At 43.5% G+C, this 19,154-nt stretch overlaps 1 non-coding gene across 1 annotated transcript; it reads left to right on the top strand.

The window, feature by feature from the left end:
• The first annotated feature begins 18,402 nt into the window (after positions 1–18,402).
• Trnat-agu (transfer RNA threonine (anticodon AGU)) lies at positions 18,403–18,472 on the top strand. Its single transcript has one exon. It is a non-coding gene; the product is annotated as a tRNA-Thr (tRNA).
• Positions 18,473–19,154: the final 682 nt, after the last annotated feature.

Below are 19,154 nucleotides of genomic sequence, written 5' to 3'. Positions count from 1 at the left end.
AGACACTTCTGCACTAATCTCCATGGATCTAAATGTTAAACTGTCTACTTTGTTCCAATGACTAAAATGCATAGTATTGCTAGTAAGTAAATGAAGATTTAGCAGTTGGCCATCACATACCGCCAGTCCTCGTCGTGTCTGATGTATCCGCTCACGTAGTAACGCCAGTTCCATACGAGAGTAAATACGGTTAGCTTGTGCCGAATGAAACATTCGTCTCACTTTTAAAAACTTGGGAACTATACCGGTATCACGACAGCGTAGCAGAAAAGTGAGTGAGCAAAGTTGTTGACCTTTCTTCTTGCGTAGGTTCTCCAGTCGTCGTACCCTAGTTGACATTTCCTCCCCGTAGAGGCGCCGAATCATTCCATGTAGGCTTTCACGGCCGGCGTCTTTATCAGTAAAATCTTCCGGGCTAAGTTGCCGTGGTCGATCTGTAGAACTTCTTCTTCCTGACGTTTCGTTCTCAACTACGGAGAACATCTTCCAAGGTGAGTCGACGACTGGCTGTTAGGAGCTGGGGCCGCCGCTTATATAGAGATCGTAGGGGGCGCCGCCGCACGTCACGTGGCGTCGATGTGCAGCTATCTCTGGCTATCGTTGCCTGCAATCGAGAGAACAAACGATAGCCAGAGATAGCTGCACATCGACGCCACGTGACGTGTGGTGGCGCCCCCTACGATCTCTATATAAGCGGCGGCCCCAGCTCCTAACAGCCAGTCGTCGACTCACCTCGGAAGATGTTCTCCGTAGTTGAGAACGAAACGTCAGGAAGAAGAAGTTCTACAGATCGACCACGGCAACTTAGCCCGGAAGATTTTACTGATAAAGACGCCGGCCGTGAAAGCCTACATGGAATGATTCAATTGTTCCTGTTTCGAAAACACAGCGACGCTGTTACGTCAAACCTCTCGGCCACGAGTCACTCAGTTTCCCTTGATTGCGAGCACGCCAGTGACGTGGGACGGGAGAGTCCATTTGCTCGGAGGTAAGGCAGGTACGTCAACAACGTGTGCTATCAGCGACAATAGCAGATTCCATTGGATAGTACAGGGGCGGGCAGGAATTCTGCACGTGTGCGGTGCACATGCACGTGTGCAGTTAACAGGTGTTCTGCGTGCACACAGGGGCAAGCTGGCCACCCGCTTCTCACCCCTCCCCACCATACCGTCTCACCGCTTCTGCCTCTGTAATGCGTTTTGTTTCCTGGCCTGCTTTATTAAATGAAAGAATAAGGTTAGTAGGAGTGCTTGACAGAAATCATGTTTTGAAAGAGTACCTATTACCTACGATACGTTTTATTTAATTATCACAGGTGGAGTTTACAATACGTTTAATGTCTGGAACAAAATTTCTACACACAGACAAACGCAAACAGTTACGTAAATTTTCATTACTGATGTTTGCTCTTAAGCGAGACTTATTAATTTTCATAACAGAAAAAAATCTCTCACAAAAGTATGTCAAGCCCAGCATTGACTATCTTCATGGCTTCACGATGGAGACGAGGATACTCTTGCTGTGGAAAGTCGTGATAAAAATCTATTACACGTCTTGCCAAAAGGAACTTTTCTCTCGGACGAGAATTACACTGTAGATGTATTAATTCCATTTGCAAACTGAGATGAATATCATCTACAGCAACCAGATTCTCTCGAGAACTATTCAAAACCTTTGTATAAGTAAGATATATCCCCAAATCGCTTGAGAAATTCCTCTTTTATTGCACTAAGAACGGCAACATACTGAAATTTAGTATAATGGCGTTCAATATTACACTTCCGCTCAACAGCGACAATACTGTCACATATTATACATTTCCAAATTTCACGTTTTTCCACAGAGAACAAATGATTCTCCCATTCCTTTTTAAAAGATAGCAAGTCTCCAATTCTCCGTTTCCTTGATTCACTCTCCATTTTCCGGTTATTGAAATACAGGGTGTTTCAAAAATGACCGGTATATTTGAAACGGCAATACAAACTAAACGAGCAGCGATAGAAATGCACCGTTTGTCGCAATATGCTTGGGACAACAGTACATTTTCAGGCGGACAAACTTTCGAAATTACAGTAGTTACAATTTTCAACAACAGATGGCGCTGCGGTCTGGGAAACTCTATAGTACGATATTTTCCACATATCCACCATGCGTAGCAATAATATGGCGTAGTCTCTGAATGAAATTACCCGAAACCTTTGACAACGTGTCTGGCGGAATGGCTTCACATGCAGATGAGATGTACTGCTTCAGCTGTTCAATTGTTTCTGGATTCAGGCGGTACACCTGGTCTTTCAAGTGTCCCCACAGAAAGAAGTCACAGGGGTTCATGTCTGGCGAATAGGGAGGCCAATCCACGCCGCCTCCTGTATGTTTCGGATAGCCCAAAGCAATCACACGATCATCGAAATATTCATTCAGGGAATTAAAGACGTCGGCCGTGCGATGTGGCCGGGCACCATCTTGCATAAACCACGAGGTGTTCGCAGTGTCGTCTAAGGCAGTTTGTACCGCCACAAATTCACGAAGAATGTCCAGACAGCGTGATGCAGTAATCGTTTCGGATCTGAAAAATGGGCCAATGATTCCTTTGGAAGAAATGGCGGAGCAGACCAGTACTTTTTGAGGATGCAGGAGCGATGGGACTGCAACATGGGGCTTTTCGGTTCCCCATATGCGCCAGTTCTGTCTACTGACGAAGCCGTCCAGGTAAAAATAAGCTTCGTCAGTAAACCAAATGCTGCCCACATGCATATCGCCATCATCAATCCTGTGCACTATATCGTTAGCGAATGTCTCTCGTGCAGCAATGGTAGCGGCGCTGAGGGGTTGCTGGGTTTGAATTTTGTACGGATAGAGGTGTAAACTCTGGCGCACGAGACGATACGTGGACGTTGGCGTCATTTGGACCGCAGCTGCAACACGGCGAACGGAAACCCGAGGCCGCTGTCGGATCACTTGCTGCACTAGCTGCGCGTTGCCCTCTGTGGTTGCCGTACGCGGTCGCCCTACCTTTCCAGCACGTTCTTCCGTCACGATCCCAGTTCGTTGAAATTTTTCAAACAGATCCTTTATTGTATCGCTTTTCGGTCCTTTGGTTACATTAAACCTCTGTTGAAAACTTCGTCTTGTTGCAACAACACTGTGTTCTAGGCGGTGGATTTCCAACACCAGAACAATCCTCTGTTCTAAGGAATAAACCATGTTGTCCACAGCACACTTGCACGTTGTGAACAGCACACGCTTACAGCAGAAAGACGACGTACAGAATGGCGCACCCACAGACTGGGTTGTCTTCTATATCTTTCACATCACTTGCAGCGCCATCTGTTGTTGAAAATTGTAACTACTGTAATTTCGAAAGTTTGTCCGCCTGAAAATGTACTGTTGTCCCAAGCATATTGCAACAAACGGTGTATTTCTATCGCTGCTCGTTTAGTTTTTATTGCCGTTTCAAATATACCGGTCTTTTTGAAACACCCTGTACAACGTTCAGTACGTAGTGGTCGCTACGCATCAACGTCCGCGGCTTAGCCTGGCACTACACTGCCGCAACCTGCCGGCTGCCGCCACAGCCCCGGTCGACGCCTGCACGCGAGCAGCGCACGTGCAGCGCTGTGCGCTCGTGAGCCGCGTGCAACGTTTGCCCGCCCCTGGGATAGTACCTCCACAGCAGTGTTGCCACTATTTAAGTTCCAACCTAAGTATATACCAGATGGCGTTCCAATAGGTGTACGAAACACTTGTGTTCATAAAAACCGTTTATAATGGACTAAATAAGAAGAAACGCTTGAGAATTCGAATTGAACGTTATGTCAAAATTTCAAAGAAATCGGCCAAGAACTTTCGGAGAGACACCATTTCGAACAAACGAACATTTGCGGTTTTGAAACGTCCTGGCAGATTAAAACTGTGTGCCCGACCGAGACTCGAACTCGGGACCTTTGCCTTTCGCGGGCAAGTGCTCTACCAACTGAGCTACCGCAGCACACGACTCACGCCCGGTACTCACAGCTTAACTTCTGCCAGTACCTCGTCTCCTACCTTCCAAACTTTATACAGAAGCTCTGCTGCGAACCTTGCAGAACTAGCACTCCTGAAAGAAAGGATATTGCGGAGACATGGCTTAGCCACAGCCTGGGGGATGTTTCCAGAATGAGATTTTCACTCTGCAGCGGAGTGTGCGCTCATAGGAAACGTCCTGGCAGATTAAAACTGTGTGCGCGACCGAGACTCGAACTCGGGACCTTTGCCTTTCGCGGGCAAGTGAAAGTAGAGCACTTGCCCGCGAAAGGCAAAGGTCCCGAGTTCGAGTCTCTGTCGGGCACACAGTTTTAATCTGCCAGGACGTTTCATATCAGCGCACACTCCGCTGCAGAGTGAAAATCTCATTCTGGGATTTGCGTTTTTATTTATACCAATATCGATCCGAACGTTTATTAGAGTAACGTGTACAAATTTAAAGCAAATCGGTCAACAACTTTTCTATACTTTTGTTAACAACGTTTCCCCTTTGTGATTAAAGTATAAATACATATCATATAATGGGGAGTTCCAGTCGATACATGGAAACACGCGCGTATTCGAATGCAACATTGTCTCAAAATTTCAAAACGGTCGGCGAAGAAATTGCGGAGATTTAAGCTTTTGAACAAAGGAACGTTTATATTTTTAATTTTGTAAATAAACACTGCCTTTTTCTTTCTGCAGTTTTCATTTTCATTGCAGCAAGAAAAATGAACGTTTTCTTTGGAAAATGAATATTTTTGTGCTTGCTGCGGATGATGGTCAGGCAAACAAAGTTTTTTTAAAATTTTTATTTCTGTAGCTCACAATTCGATATTTTTTGATAAACATTTCCATTCAAATACACTTAAAAATAAGATTCTGTTAGCAAGAATCGAACCTGCATCTATGCTGCTGCAGAAGGTAGCTGCACTCTACGCATTCAGCTAGTAACTATCCTGTGAATTAGTTCGAAACGTGTTGTAGTTAATTGTACTCGAAAATATTCCAATCTTCGAAGGTGGTTTATTTTAGAGACTTGCGTTGCGTTTGTGTAGGAAACTGATTTCCAGGCAAGGACCATCAAACGCTAGAAGTGTGAACGAAATCTAAGAAAACCTGTCCGTAATGTGTGGTTGGTTCTCTTTGTGAGCGAACGGCGAAGCGAAACGGCAGACCCCTCCACTGAGGCGCGTATGCAACCCGCAGAGCACAACTGCCACGCGGGAAGCCGAATTGGACAGGCGGAGCGAGGCTGTTACGCCAGGCGTGGTAGCGGCGAGCTGATGGGAAAAATCGGGACTGTAAAGCTTAACGAGCTAGTTAACAGGAGGCCGTCAGCAAAGAATGCACAATCAAGTTCGCTCGTTGCTCGTCAGCTGGTCGTCTGTAACTGCTGGCGCTGGCAAAGGAGCCGACTCGGTCATACTCCTAGCGGAAGGGTCCGGATTTTCATTCACTAAGAAACAGTAAAACATGCATAGATTCATACAGTTTCGTATAGACTCCTGCATGACCGAGTACGTGAGCACGGAATACGAGATGGGGCGAGCACACCCTAACTGGATAGGCTGCCCGCACTAAAGTGCTCGTCATTTATGACGGCGGCCAAGTTTAGGTTCGTCCTGCGCATCTGACGTGACAAAACACAGTCAGCCAATGAACAGAGAACGACGTTGCCAGAGCTCGACTGCAGTGCAGAGCACGGACGAGTGTCTTCAGTTTTAGAAACGTTCAGTCATAAATAGAGTAATTGAACGAAAGCAATGTCTTGATAGCATTCTTTATACCAATTGCTTCATATTCTATTAATTAATTAAACCAAACAAGCAATAAACCTCCTAATTCAGGCAATAGCAAGGAAAGGTGTTTGTATCATTCTCACTAACCGCTTTTTCGCAGTAAAGAACAGCGATAACTGTTTATTTCCTATTGTACTTCGACGAAACGTGAGTAATTCATAATTATACAAAGAGTGATTGTCGGTATTTTGCGTGATATTTTAAAGTCCAGCAAACATAAACATAGCCAAAGCCTTGCAGACAATTACGCGAAGCGAAATGTAGTGTGAGGAGGGCTATGCGAGAGGCGTTCAATGAATTCGAAAGTAAAGTTCTATGTACTGACTTGGCAGAAAATCCTAAGAAATTTTGGTCTTATGTCAAAGCGGTAGGTGGATCAAAACAAAATATCCAGACACTCTATGACCAAAATGGTACTGAAACAGAGGATGACAGACTAAAGGCCGAAATACTAAATGTCTTTTTCCAAAGTTGTTTCACAGAGAAAGATTGCACTGTAGTTCCTTCTCTAGATTGTCGCACAGATGACAAAATGGTAGATATCGAAATAGACGACAGAGGGATAGAGAAACAATTAAAATCGCTCAAAAGAGGAAAGGCCTCTGGACCTGATGGGATACCAGTTCAATTTTACACAGAGTACGCGAAGGAACTTGTCCCCCTTCTTGCAGCGGTGTACCGTAGGTCTCTAGAAGAGCGTAGCGTTCCAAAGGATTGGAAAAGGGCACAGGTCATCCCCGTTCTCAAGAAGGGACGTCGAACAGATGTGCAGAGCTATAGACCTATATCTCTAACGTCGATCAGTTGTAGAATTTTGGAACACGTATTGTGTTCGAGTATAATGACTTTTCTGGAGACTAGAAATCTACTCTGTAGGAATCAGCATGGGTTTCGAAAAAGATGGTCATGTGAAACCCAGCTCGCGCTATTCGTCCACGAGACTCAGAGGGCCATAGACACGGGTTCACAGGTAGATGCCGTGTTTCTTGACTTCCGCAAGGCGTTCGATACAGTTCCCCACAGTCGTTTAATGAACAAAGTAAGAGCATATGGACTATCAGACCAATTGTGTGATTGGATTGAGGAGTTCCTAGATAACAGAACGCAGCATGTCATTATCAATGGAGAGAAGTCTTCCGAAGTAAGAGTGATTTCAGGTGTGCCGCAGGGGAGTGTCATAGGACCGTTGCTATTCACAATATACATAAATGACCTGGTGGATGACATCGGAGGTTCACTGAGGCTTTTTGCAGATGATGCTGCGGTGTACCGAGAGGTTGTAACAATGGAAAATTGTACTGAAATGCAGGAGGATCTGCAGCGAATTGACGCATGGTGCAGGGAATGGCAATTGAATCTCAATGTAGACAAGTGTAATGTGCTGCGAATATACAGAAAGATAGATCCTTTATCATTTAGCTACAAAATAGCAGGTCAGCAACTGGAAGCAGTTAATACCATAAATTATCTGGGAGTACGCATTAGGAGTGATTTAAAATGGAATGATGATATAATGTTGATCGTCGGTAAAGCAGATGCCAGACGGAGATTCATTGGAAGAATCCTAAGGAAATGCAATCCGAAAACAAAGGAAGTAGGTTACAGTACGCTTGTTCGCCCACTGCTCGAATACTGCTCAGCAGTGTGGGATCCTTACCAGATAGGGTTGATACAAGACATAGAGAAGATCCAACGGAGAGCAGCGCGCTTCGTTACAGGATCATTTAGTAATCGCGAAAGCGTTACGGAGATGATAGATAAACTCCAGTGGAAGACTCTGCAGGAGAGACGCTCAGTAGCTCGGTACGGGCTTTTGTCAAAGTTTCGAGAACATACCTTCACCGAAGAGTCAAGCAGTATATTGCTCCCTCCTACGTATATCTCGCGAAGAGACCATGAGGATACAATCAGAGAGATTAGAGCCCACACAGAGGCATACCGACAATCCTTCTTTCCACGAACAATACGAGACTGGAATAGAAGGGAGAACCGATAGAGGTACTCAAGGTACCCTCCGCCACACACCGTCAGGTGGCTTGCGGAGTATGGATGTAGATGTAGATGTAGAGTTCTATGGAACGACGAGCTGCGTTAGCGTAATGGTTAAAGCGTATGGCTGCAAAGTGAGAGATTCTGAATTCAATCCTTGCTTGGCGCTTAATATTTTCTTTATTTAAAAACAATATCGAAGTGTCTTACTTCATGAATTTTATTCGTTTGAATGTAATTTTTTTGAAATTTCTACTGGCAACTAAAATCCACCATACGGAAAGTACACGCTATGGACTTTTACCTCTTCAAAATTTCGTGGAATGGTTTACTACATCTAATGCTGCACAATAACTGCGTTGAACATCGAAACAAAATTAAGTCATTTATGGGGGGAAGGTATGAGTCAAGAAGATGTGTAAAAATCAAATTTTTGGACCAAATAGTTTTTGTGAAATCGAATGATAAAGTGTGTCAAAGCAATCGAAACACCATGTGTCTGCACAGGCGAGCAGTTCAGTGATGACAAAATCGCGCACATCGCGGAATGCGGGGAGCACGCCTCTGTAGCAGCGAAAGGGTTAATACGTCCGTGTTGGCTTTACTTCATGAACTGCGCGCTCCCCCCTAAACGTAAGTTTGCTAACTGTACTATGGCGCTGCTTCTCTTGGCGCGTACAACTGGCAACGCAGCAATCTCCCGCGTCTGGGCGGGCATGCGCGAACCGCCAAGATAAAAGAATTGAACTGTAGTTCTAGTGACCGAACATAGAAGCCGTGACCGAATACGTAGCACGTAACTTCAAACACATTACACGTGTCATTATCCGTGTGAGACTGCAGCCAGCACGGGCTTCTCATTTGTGGTGTGTCTCTCTATGTACTCATGCAGTGCGAGGAAGCCAGTGCAGTCAAGACCTAAGACTGGAACCAATGTTTACACACTGAAGGAACGGGAAGGTCTAAAAAGCCAAGTGTGGAGTACATTTCTGTTGGTTGTAGACGAAAACAGTGCGTCTAAAAAATGGTTCAAATGGCTCTGACCACTATGGGACTTAACATCTATGGTCATCAGTCCCCTAGAACTTAGAACTACTTAAACCTAACTAACCTAAGGACAGCACACAACACCCAGATATCACGAGGCAGAGAAAATCCCTGTCCCCGCCGGGAATCGAACCTGGGAACCCGGGACAGTGCGTCTACTGCGTACGTATCGTGCATAAACTGCTCCAAACTATTGTGTTTCCAGTCGGAAACCACTCATTTAAAGAAACACAGTCGCAGGAAACCTCACAAAGATACAGCTGCTTCAGGGATACCGACAGTAATAAAAAATAGTATTACAGCAAAGTGTGTTGCAATGTGTGATAAAGATATGAGACCTTTTAATGCTGTTTCCGGTGAAGGTTTCAGAGAACTAGGCCAAGAATTAATACAGCTAGGTGCGCATTATGGAGAAATTAACGTGGCAGATGTCATGCCACATCCCTCTACTGTAAGCAGTCATGTCAAACAACAACCTGATGCAATACGAAGCAACATAATGCCTTCTGTTATTACGGAATTTATTAATAAAACAAGTTGATATGTGGACTGATTCGCATAATCAGGTGCACTGTTTGACACTTACAACACAACACAGATTGGTCTCCTGTGAACAATGTTTTATTTACAACAAAATTCCCTGTCGTTAAGAAGACGGGAGTAAATATTATGAAAGAAATTGAAGAGAGGATGGCTGATTGCAACATTTCGCCGCACATGTTGCACAGTTTTGTTTTTGTCTCGGACCAGGTTGCTAATGAAATAAAGGCTTTGGAAAATCACGAAAGGATTACTTGTGCTGCACATTGTATAAACACAGCACTTAGCCATACTTTAGGTGAAGATAACTTCTTGTTAAATCATGCCCCGAACATCGCATCGCCGGCCGTTGTGGCCGTGCGGTTCTAGGCGCTTCAGTCTGGAAACGCGTGACCGCTACGGTCGCAGGTTCGAATCCTGCCTCGGGCACGGATGTGTGTGATGTCCTTAGGTTAGTTAGGTTTAAGTAGTTCTAAGTTCTATGGGACTGATGACCTCAGAAGTTAAGCCCCGTAGTGCTCAGAGCCATCTGAACCATTTTTTTGGAACATCGCATCAACAATAAATACTGCAAAATGCATTGTAAGGTTCATTAAGAAAAGTGATCTCTGCTCGCCTTTGAAATCATCGTCGAAACAAGAGGTCTGCAGACGCTGGAGCAGCTTGTACACTATGCTGGAATCCTTACACACTCACTATAACGAAGTTGATGCTTTGCTGACGGAAAAGGACTCCGCTTACAGATTACAAGGATATGACAATGAGCTTTCAGGAAAAATTGGGCATTTTCTCAGACCATTTAAGGGGCTCCGGAAAGGCTCAAAATCATGAAAAGTTCAATTTTTACTTTTTTGCGTTTTCTGAATCTACAGACTATTACCTTTTAATAGATATATAATTTATTCAATTCCGAAGACTATAATTATTTTTAAATTTTTTTTTTGAAATGTGTTGTACATGGGCGTGACCCACTGTGGCGCTGTTACACTGCTGTCAAATGGTGTTGCTATTGACGTCCGTGTTCATCAGGTACATTTTAGTGATGTGAGATAAAGTATGTGTTGTGGCTAACCTATTTTCAGAGACTTAGCAGCACCTGAACTGTTGAAAAAGTGTATTCACGGAAAAACTCAAAACCCCAATGAAAGTGTAAATAGTGTTATATGGTCGAGAATCCCCAAGACTGTATTTGTTGGAATAGAAACACTTCACTTTGGTGTGTATGATGCTGTTGCGTCTTTCAATGATGGCAACATTGTAAGGTGCAAGGTATTTAGAAATATGGGAATGAAGATAGGTTCTAACACGGTACGAGCGATGCTTGCTTTAGACAAGGAACGCCTTCGGGCTGCAGACAGGGCTGTAAAGAGTCTAGAAATACAAGCAAGAGTAAACAGGAGGAGGAACAAGAGGAAGCTGGAGGAGGAGTTTGCAGAGGATGAAGATAATCCATCCTATGGACCTGGAATGCACTAAAAAGTTAATCCAATCTTTGTCGCTCCATTCCCAAAACTTTTATTTTCTCATACTAATTACATGTTTTCTAAGGATCTTCCAAACATATTTGTTTCAAACTTTCAGTAAATGTTACCCAGTACCTTTTGCATAATTTAACACAGCCTTTTTTCCAAAAAACTGTATATTTTTGAATATATAAATAAAAAATTGCAAAAAAATGTTGCGAATTTTCATTACAATTGAAAAAAAATCATCTTTAATAACTGAAGTAAAATTTTGTAAAATCCCTGTGTTAAGTTGTAGCCCATATTCCAATAAATAATCTGTAAAAAGTTCAACTTCCTACCTCAAATACTTTGTGAGGAAAGATGTAATTTATAAGCGTTATTTTAACATTGCAAGTATAGGGCGTTCCGGAGCCCCTTAACATCTATGGTCATCTATGGTCATGACCATCCTGAGCTAGGTCTTCTACATGCACATCTACATACATACTCCGCAGTCCACCATACGGTGCGTGGCGGTCGGTACCTAGTACCACAACTAGTGAAAGGTCTCTGTTGGATTCCTTTCATGTTTAATTTCTTAAATCTATTGTCATTTACGGCATAAATTCCTCTTCTAAATTTACTGTGGCGTTTCTGACTATCTGGGAGGAGACTGAGTAGTGGAATGTGTTACTTCTACACATAAACAAGAACGATCTGTCACACGGAACCTACATCCGCTTTCTTTTATACACTGTGTATGATAAGATACTGTCATCCCCCTTCCCTACTGTGTGAGAGGATGAATGAGCAAATGTATTTGTAGTTGCATGCTTGAGGGTAGCAGACAAGCCGGTCTGCTAGAGAACAGTAGGACCAACGTCGGAACAGGTACCTGCGCTTTCTAAAAGCAAAGAGGTTTCTATCCTTAGTATGGTCCTGTCCGTCTGTTGTCATGTTGGTATAGGAAGCTGCCCCTCTGGTCACTTCCGTTTGTATTTGGGAAGCACGCTCGGTAGGAGCGCAGGTCAGTCGGTCCGGGGCGAGCGTCTGAAGTGGTAAGATCTCCGGCTAAGCGCGTCTGCTAAGTCCGTAGGACAATGGATTTCTTAAGTTCAGCCTAACTGAAAATTTAATCACCTTTATTTCAGGTCTAGCTCTAAAATATCTAATGTTATCTTAAATTGCACCGCAGTGTAATTCTCGTGTGAAGTTCAGATTATTTTCCGGTAGTTGCTTTGTCACTACTTTGTGAGTAAAGTGGAACCACGTGTTGATCAGTAACTCTAACTAAGATCAATCTTAAATGCGAATGCTTGTGTGATTATAACGTCTCGTCTTGACAATATTTTTCAATATAGCAACGTTTCTTTATGTTCAACCCACGTGGGGTGTACTTTGCGAGACCAGTACCACGTGCTTATATAACTGTTTGACCCATCAGGTTAATAGTAAGACGTTAGTAACCAGCTCAAGGTTTTTCTTTTGTAAATTGCTTTTCGATCTAATTTATTTTAATTATCAAAATTATTGTGGAGTTATACGCTTTGCGTAAACCAAGTTGACCACGTGAAGCATGTGGTGTAATCATCAAAGTAGCCCTCAGCTATTCTTTTTGGGAAGATTTCACGGAGAGTTAGTATGAATTTAGTATACCAGTGTGTGGTAATTACATGACGGACAGGATTGTGCTATGAACGTAATTTCTTTGGGTGAAAACTGAATCTGTTGGTCGTGGTTAATTTCCTCTTGCTTATGTTTCAACGTTCTTCGTGTGTTATTTTATGAATGCAGTGTTGTATGCAGTCTCCCAATCTTGGCTCCATATTTTATGTGTTCCGTAAGATTACAATGTCACATTTTCACAATCCTAAATAAGGCACCAGCACAGTTATAACTCACGTATAATATGCTGAAATTTCAATGATCGATCTTAAAATAAATTTCCATATATAAACTGATTTCTTTCTTTTTATTTAAATTCTCCTTTTATATATATATATATATATATATATATATATATATATATATATATATATTACCGGTTGTTGTATGACTATTAAAAGATTATAATCAATGTTAATCTGATTGGGAATTTGGTAAACCTAGACTAGTTACCTGGTGAAACAGTTGCGCAGTAATGGACGGTTAACTTCCCCAGACAGCTCACAGCTTTTAACCCGCTTTTATTGGCTATCAGTACCGCTTTCATCATAGCAAATTAAAGTAACAAACATTACACTAGCATCTTCCATCCCTGTTCCACTCGCAAACAGAACGAGGGAAAAATGACTGCCTATATGCCTCTGTACGAGCCCTAATCTCTCTTATCTTTGTGGTCTTTCCGCGAAATGTAAGTTGGCGGCAGTAAAATTGTACTGCAGTCAGCCTCAAATGCTGGTTCTCTAAATTTCCGTAGTAGCGATTCACGAAAAGAACCCGAGTTCCTGAAGCATTTCCGTAACACTCGCGTGACGATCAAACCGACCAGTAACAAATCTAGAACCCGGCTGGAGTGGCCGAGCGGTTCTAGGCGCTACAGTCCGGTACCGCGCGACCGATACGGTCGCAGGTTCGAATCCTGCCTCGCGCATGGATGTTTGTGATTTCCTTAGGTTAGTTAGCTTTAATTAGTTCTAAGTTCTAGAGGACTGATGACCTCAGAAGTTTAGTGCTCAGAGCCATTTGAACCATTTTGAACAAATCTAGCAGCCCCGCCTCTGAATTGCTTCTCTGTCCTCTCTCAATCCGACCTGATAGGGATCCCAAACGCTCGAGCAGTACTCGAGAACAGGTCGTATTAGTGTTTTATAAGCGGTCTCCTTTACAGATGAACCACGTCTTCCCAAAATTCTACCATTGAACCGAAGACGACTATCCGCCTACCCCACAACAGCCATTACATGCTTGTCCCACTTCATATCGCTCTGCAAAGTTACGCCCAAATATTTATTCGACGTGACTGTGTCAAGCGCTACACTACTAATGGAGTATTCAAATATTACGGGATTCTTTTTCCTATTCATCTGCATTAATTTACATTCATCTATATTTAGAGTTAGCTGCCATTCTTTACACCAATCACAAGTCCTGTCCGAGTCATCTTGCATCCTCCTACAGTCACTCAACGACGACACCTTCCCGTACACCACAGCATCATCAGCAAACAGCCGCACATTGCTATCCAGCCTATCCAAAAGATCATTTATGTAGATAGAAAACAACAGCGGACCTACCACACTTCCCTGGGGCACTCCAGATGATATACTCACCTCCGATGAACACTCACCATCGAGGACAACGTACTGTGTTCTATTACATTAAGAAGTCTTCGAGCCACTCACGTACTTGGGAACCAATCCCATATGCTCGTACCTTAGTTAGGAGTCTGCAGTGGGGCCCCGAGTCAAACTCTTTCCGGAAGTCAAGGAATATGGCATCCGTCTGATACCCTTCATCCATGGTTCGCAAGATATCACGTGAAAAAAGGGCGAGTTGCATTTCGCAGGAGCGATGCTTTCTGAAGCCGTGCTGATGCATGGACAGCAACTTCTCTGTCTCAAGGAAATTCATTATATTCGAACTGAGAATATGTTCGAGAATCCTGCGACAAACCGATGTTAAGGATATTGGTCTGTAATTTTGAGGCTCCGTCCTTCTACCCTTCTTATATACAGGCGTCACCTGCGGTTTTTTCCAGTCGCTCGGGACTTTATGTTGGGCAAGAGATTCGCGATAAATGCAAGCTAAAAGCGTTTTCCGTGAGTTCCCTAAATTCCCTAAAAGCGGTGGGAAAATCAAACAATTAAATATAGAGCTTACAATTAATTTTCCCTGAGACATTTAAATCTAGTCTCTATCTACATCTACATCTACATCTACATTTATACTCCGCAAGCCACCCAACGGTGTGTGGCGGAGGGCACTTTACGTGCCACTGTCATTACATCCCTTTCCTGTTCCAGTCGCGTATGGTTCGCGGGAAGAACGACTGTCTGAAAGCCTCTGTGCGCGCTCTAATCTCTCTAATTTTACATTCGTGATCTCCTCGGGAGGTATAAGTAGGGGGAAGCAATATATTCGATACCTCATCCAGAAACACATCCTCTCGAAACCTGGCAAGCAAGCTACACCGCGATGCAGTGCGCCTCTCTTGCAGAGTCTGCCACTTGAGTTTGTTAAACATTTCCGTAACGCTATCACGGTTACCAAATAACCCTGTGACGAAACGCGCCGCTCATCTTTGGATCTTCTCTATCTCCTCCGTCAACCCGATCTGGTACGGATCCCACACTGATGAGCAATACTCAAGTATAGGTCGAACGAGTGTTTTGTAAGCCACCTCCTTTGTTGATGGACTACATTTTCTAAGGACTCTCCCAATGAATCTCAACCTGGTACCCGCCTTACCAACAATTAATTTTATATGATCATTCCACTTCAAATCGTTCCGCACGCATACTCCCAGATATTTTACAGAAGTAACTGCTACCAGTGTTTGTTCCGCTATCATATAATCATACAATAAAGGATCCTTCTTTCTATGTATTCGCAATACATTACATTTGTCTATGTTAAGGGTCAGTTGCCACTCCCTGCACCAAGTGCCTATCCGCTGCAGATCTTCCTGCATTTCGCTACAATTTTCTAATGCTGCAACTTCTCTGTATACTACAGCATCATCCGCGAAAAGCCGCATGGAACTTCCGACACTATCTACTAGGTCATTTATATATATTGTGAAAAGCAATGGTCCCATAACACTCCCCTGTGGCACGCCAGAGGTTACTTTAATGTCTGTAGACGCCTCTCCGTTGATAACAACATGCTGTGTTCTGTTTGCTAAAAACTCTTCAATCCAGCCACACAGCTGGTCTGATATTCCGTAGGCTCTTACTTTGTTTATCAGGCGACAGTGCGGAACTGTATCGAACGCCTTCCGGAAGTCAAGAAAAATAGCATCTACCTGGGAGCCTGTATCTAATATTTTCTGGGTCTCATGAACAAATAAAGCGAGTTGGGTTTCACACGATCGCTGTTTCCGGAATCCATGTTGATTCCTACATAGTAGATTCTGAGTTTCCAAAAACGACATGATACTCGAGTAAAACACATGTTCTAAAATTCTACAACAGATCGACGTCAGAGATATAGGTCTATAGTTTTGCGCATCTGCTCGACGACCCTTCTTGAAGACTGGGACTACCTGTGCTCTTATCCAATCATTTGGAACCTTCTGTTCCTCTAGAGACTTGCGGTACACGGCTGTTAGAAGGGGGGCAAGTTCTTTCGCGTACTCTGTGTAGAATCGAATTGGTATCCCGTCAGGTCCAGTGGACTTTCCTCTGTTGAGTGATTCCAGTTGCTTTTCTATTCCTTGGACACTTATTTCGATGTTAGCCATTTTTTCGTTGGTGCGAGGATTTAGAGAAGGAACTGCAGTGCGGTCTTCCTCTGTGAAACAGCTTTGGAAAAAGGTGTTTAGTATTTCAGCTTTACGCTTGTCATCCTATGTTTCAATGCCATCATCATCCCGGAGTGTCTGGACATGATGTTTCGAGCCACTTACTGATTTAACGTAAGACCAGAACTTCCTAGGATTTTCTGTCAAGTCGGTACCTAGTATTTTACTTTCGAATTCACTGAACGCTTCACGCATAGCCCTCCTTACGCTAACATTGACATCGTTTAGCTTCTGTTTGTCTGAGAGGTTTTGGCTGCGTTTAAATTTGGAGTGAAGCTCTCTTTGCTTTCGCAGTAATTTCCTAACTTTGTTGTTGTACCACGGTGGGTTTTTCCCGTCCCTCACAGTTTTACTCGGCACGTACCTGTCTAAAACGCATTTTACGATTGCCTTGAACTTTTTCCATAAACACTCAACATTGTCAGTGTCGGAACAGAAATTTTCGTTTTGATCTAAGATGGCAGGGGTAAAATACAGGGAGCGAAAGGCTATTTACAATTTGTACAGAAACCAGATGGCAGTTATAAGAGTCGAGGATCATGAAAGGGAAGCAGTGGTTGGGAAGTGAGTGAGACACGGTTGTAGCCTCTCCCCGATGTTATTCAATCTGTATATTGAGCAAGCAGTAAAGGAAACAAAAGAAAAATTTGGAGCAGGTATAAAATCTATGGAGAAGAAATAAAAACTTTGAGGTTGTAATTCTGTCAGAGACAGCAAAGGACTTGGAAGAGCAGTTGATCGGAATGGACAGTGTCTTCAAAGGAGGATATAAGATGAACATCAACAAAAGCAAAACGAGGATAATGTAATGTAGTCGAATTAAGTCGGGTGATGCTGAGGGAATTAGATTAGGAAATGAGACGCTTAAAGTAGTAAAGGAGTTTTGCTATTTAGGGAGCAAAATAACTGAGGATGGTCGAAGTAGAGGGGATATAAAATGTAGACTGGCAATGCCAAGGGAATCCTTTCTGAAGAAGAGAAATTTGTTAACATCGAGTATGGATTTATGTGTCAGGAAGTCGTTTCTGAACGTAATTGAATGGAGTGTAGCCATGTATGGAAGTGAAACATGGACGATAACTAGTTTGGACAAGAAGAGAATAGAAGCTTTCGAAATGTGGTGCTACAGAAGAATGCTGAAGATTAGATGGGTAGATCACATAACTAATGAGGAGGTATTGAACAGAATTGGGGAGAAGAGAAATTTAGCCGGCCGCGGTGGCCGTGCGGTTCTAGGCACTTTAGTCCGGAACCGCAAGACTGCTACGGTCGCAGGTTCGAATCCTGCCTCGGGCATGGATGTGTGTGATTTCCTTAGGTTAGTTAGGTTTAAGTAGTTCTAAGTTCTAGGGGACTGATGAACTCAGCAGTTAAGTCCCATAGTGCTCAGAGCCAAGAGAAATTTGTGGCACAACTTGACTAGAAGAAGGGATCGGTTGGTAGGACATGTTCTGAGGCATCAAGGGATCACCAATTTAGTATTGGAGGGCAGGGAGGAGGGTAAAAATCGTAGATGAAGAGATGAATAGAGTAAGCAGATTCAGAAGGATGTAGGTTGCAGTAAGTACTGAGAGATGAAGTTTGCACAGGATAGACTAGCATGGAGAGCTGCATCAAACCAGTCTCGGGACTGAAGACCACAACAACAATATCTACGATGATGTTGAAAGCTGAAGAAATGAATTAAAATTTGTGCCGCGGCCGGGACTCGAACCCGGGTATTTACCATGCAGTAATACTGACCATTAGACCAGCGCACCACTATTGTCAACATTGCTGCACGAACTACCCAAGCGAATGCTCTCCCCACTACAACCTTCAGTTCATATCTTAACAATGTAAGGCGAAAATAAGCAGGAGATGGTGCAAATGGCTCTGAGCACTATGCGACTTAACTTCTGAGGTCATTGTCCCCTAGAACTTAGAACTACTTAAACCTAACTAACCTCAGGACAGGATTCGAACCTGTGAGCGTAGCAGTCGCGCGGTTCCAGACTGAAGTGCCTAGAACCGCTCGGCTACAACGGCCGGGTAAGCTGGAAACATGAATTGAAGTTTGTGTTGGGGAGGACATTCGACTTGGGTACTTCTTGCAGCGATATTGACAAGTGCTGTGGTGGTGTAATGGTTAGCATTTCTGCCTAGTATGCAAGACCCGGGTTCGAGCCCCGGCCGCGGCAGAAATTTCTATTCATTTCTTCAGCGTCTAACATTATCGTAGAACAATTAAATCTTTCTGCAAAAACTCTGAGTTCTATTATTTTATTATGACAATCATTTCTCTATTCCTCACTGCCAACAATGTATTATTTCCACATTCAGAGCAGAAATATGCTGGTTAAAATTTCATGAGGTATCTCGCCTCAGCGAAAGCCCCCTTTGTTTTAACGACTGTCACACCAAATCACTTGTCATATCCGTGTTACTCTCTCCCCTATTTCGCGATGATACAAAACGAGCTGCCCTTCTTTGAACATGTTTGATGTCTTTCGTGAATCCTGTCTGGTAGTTGTTGTTGTGATCTTCCGTCCAGGGACTGGTTCGATTCAGCTCTCCATGCTGCTCTATCCTATGCAAGCTGCTTCGTTTCCTACTGCAACCTACATCCTTCTGAATCTGCTTACTGTATTCATCTCTTGGTCTCCCTCTACGATTTTTACCCTCCACGCTGCCCTCCAGTACTAAATTGGTGATCCCTTGATGCCTCAGAACATGGCCTACCAACCGATCCCTTCTTCTGGTCAAGTTGTGCCACAAATTACTCTTCTCCCAAATTCTATTCAGTACCTCCTCATCAGTTATGTGATCTACCCATCTAATCTTCACATTCTTCTGGATCACCACATTTAGGAAGCTCCTATT

The sequence above is a fragment of the Schistocerca cancellata genome, chromosome 11 (genome assembly GCF_023864275.1).
Source record: "Schistocerca cancellata isolate TAMUIC-IGC-003103 chromosome 11, iqSchCanc2.1, whole genome shotgun sequence".
Lineage (NCBI taxonomy): Eukaryota > Metazoa > Arthropoda > Insecta > Orthoptera > Acrididae > Schistocerca > Schistocerca cancellata.
This window is presented reverse-complemented; position numbering and strand designations above follow the sequence as displayed.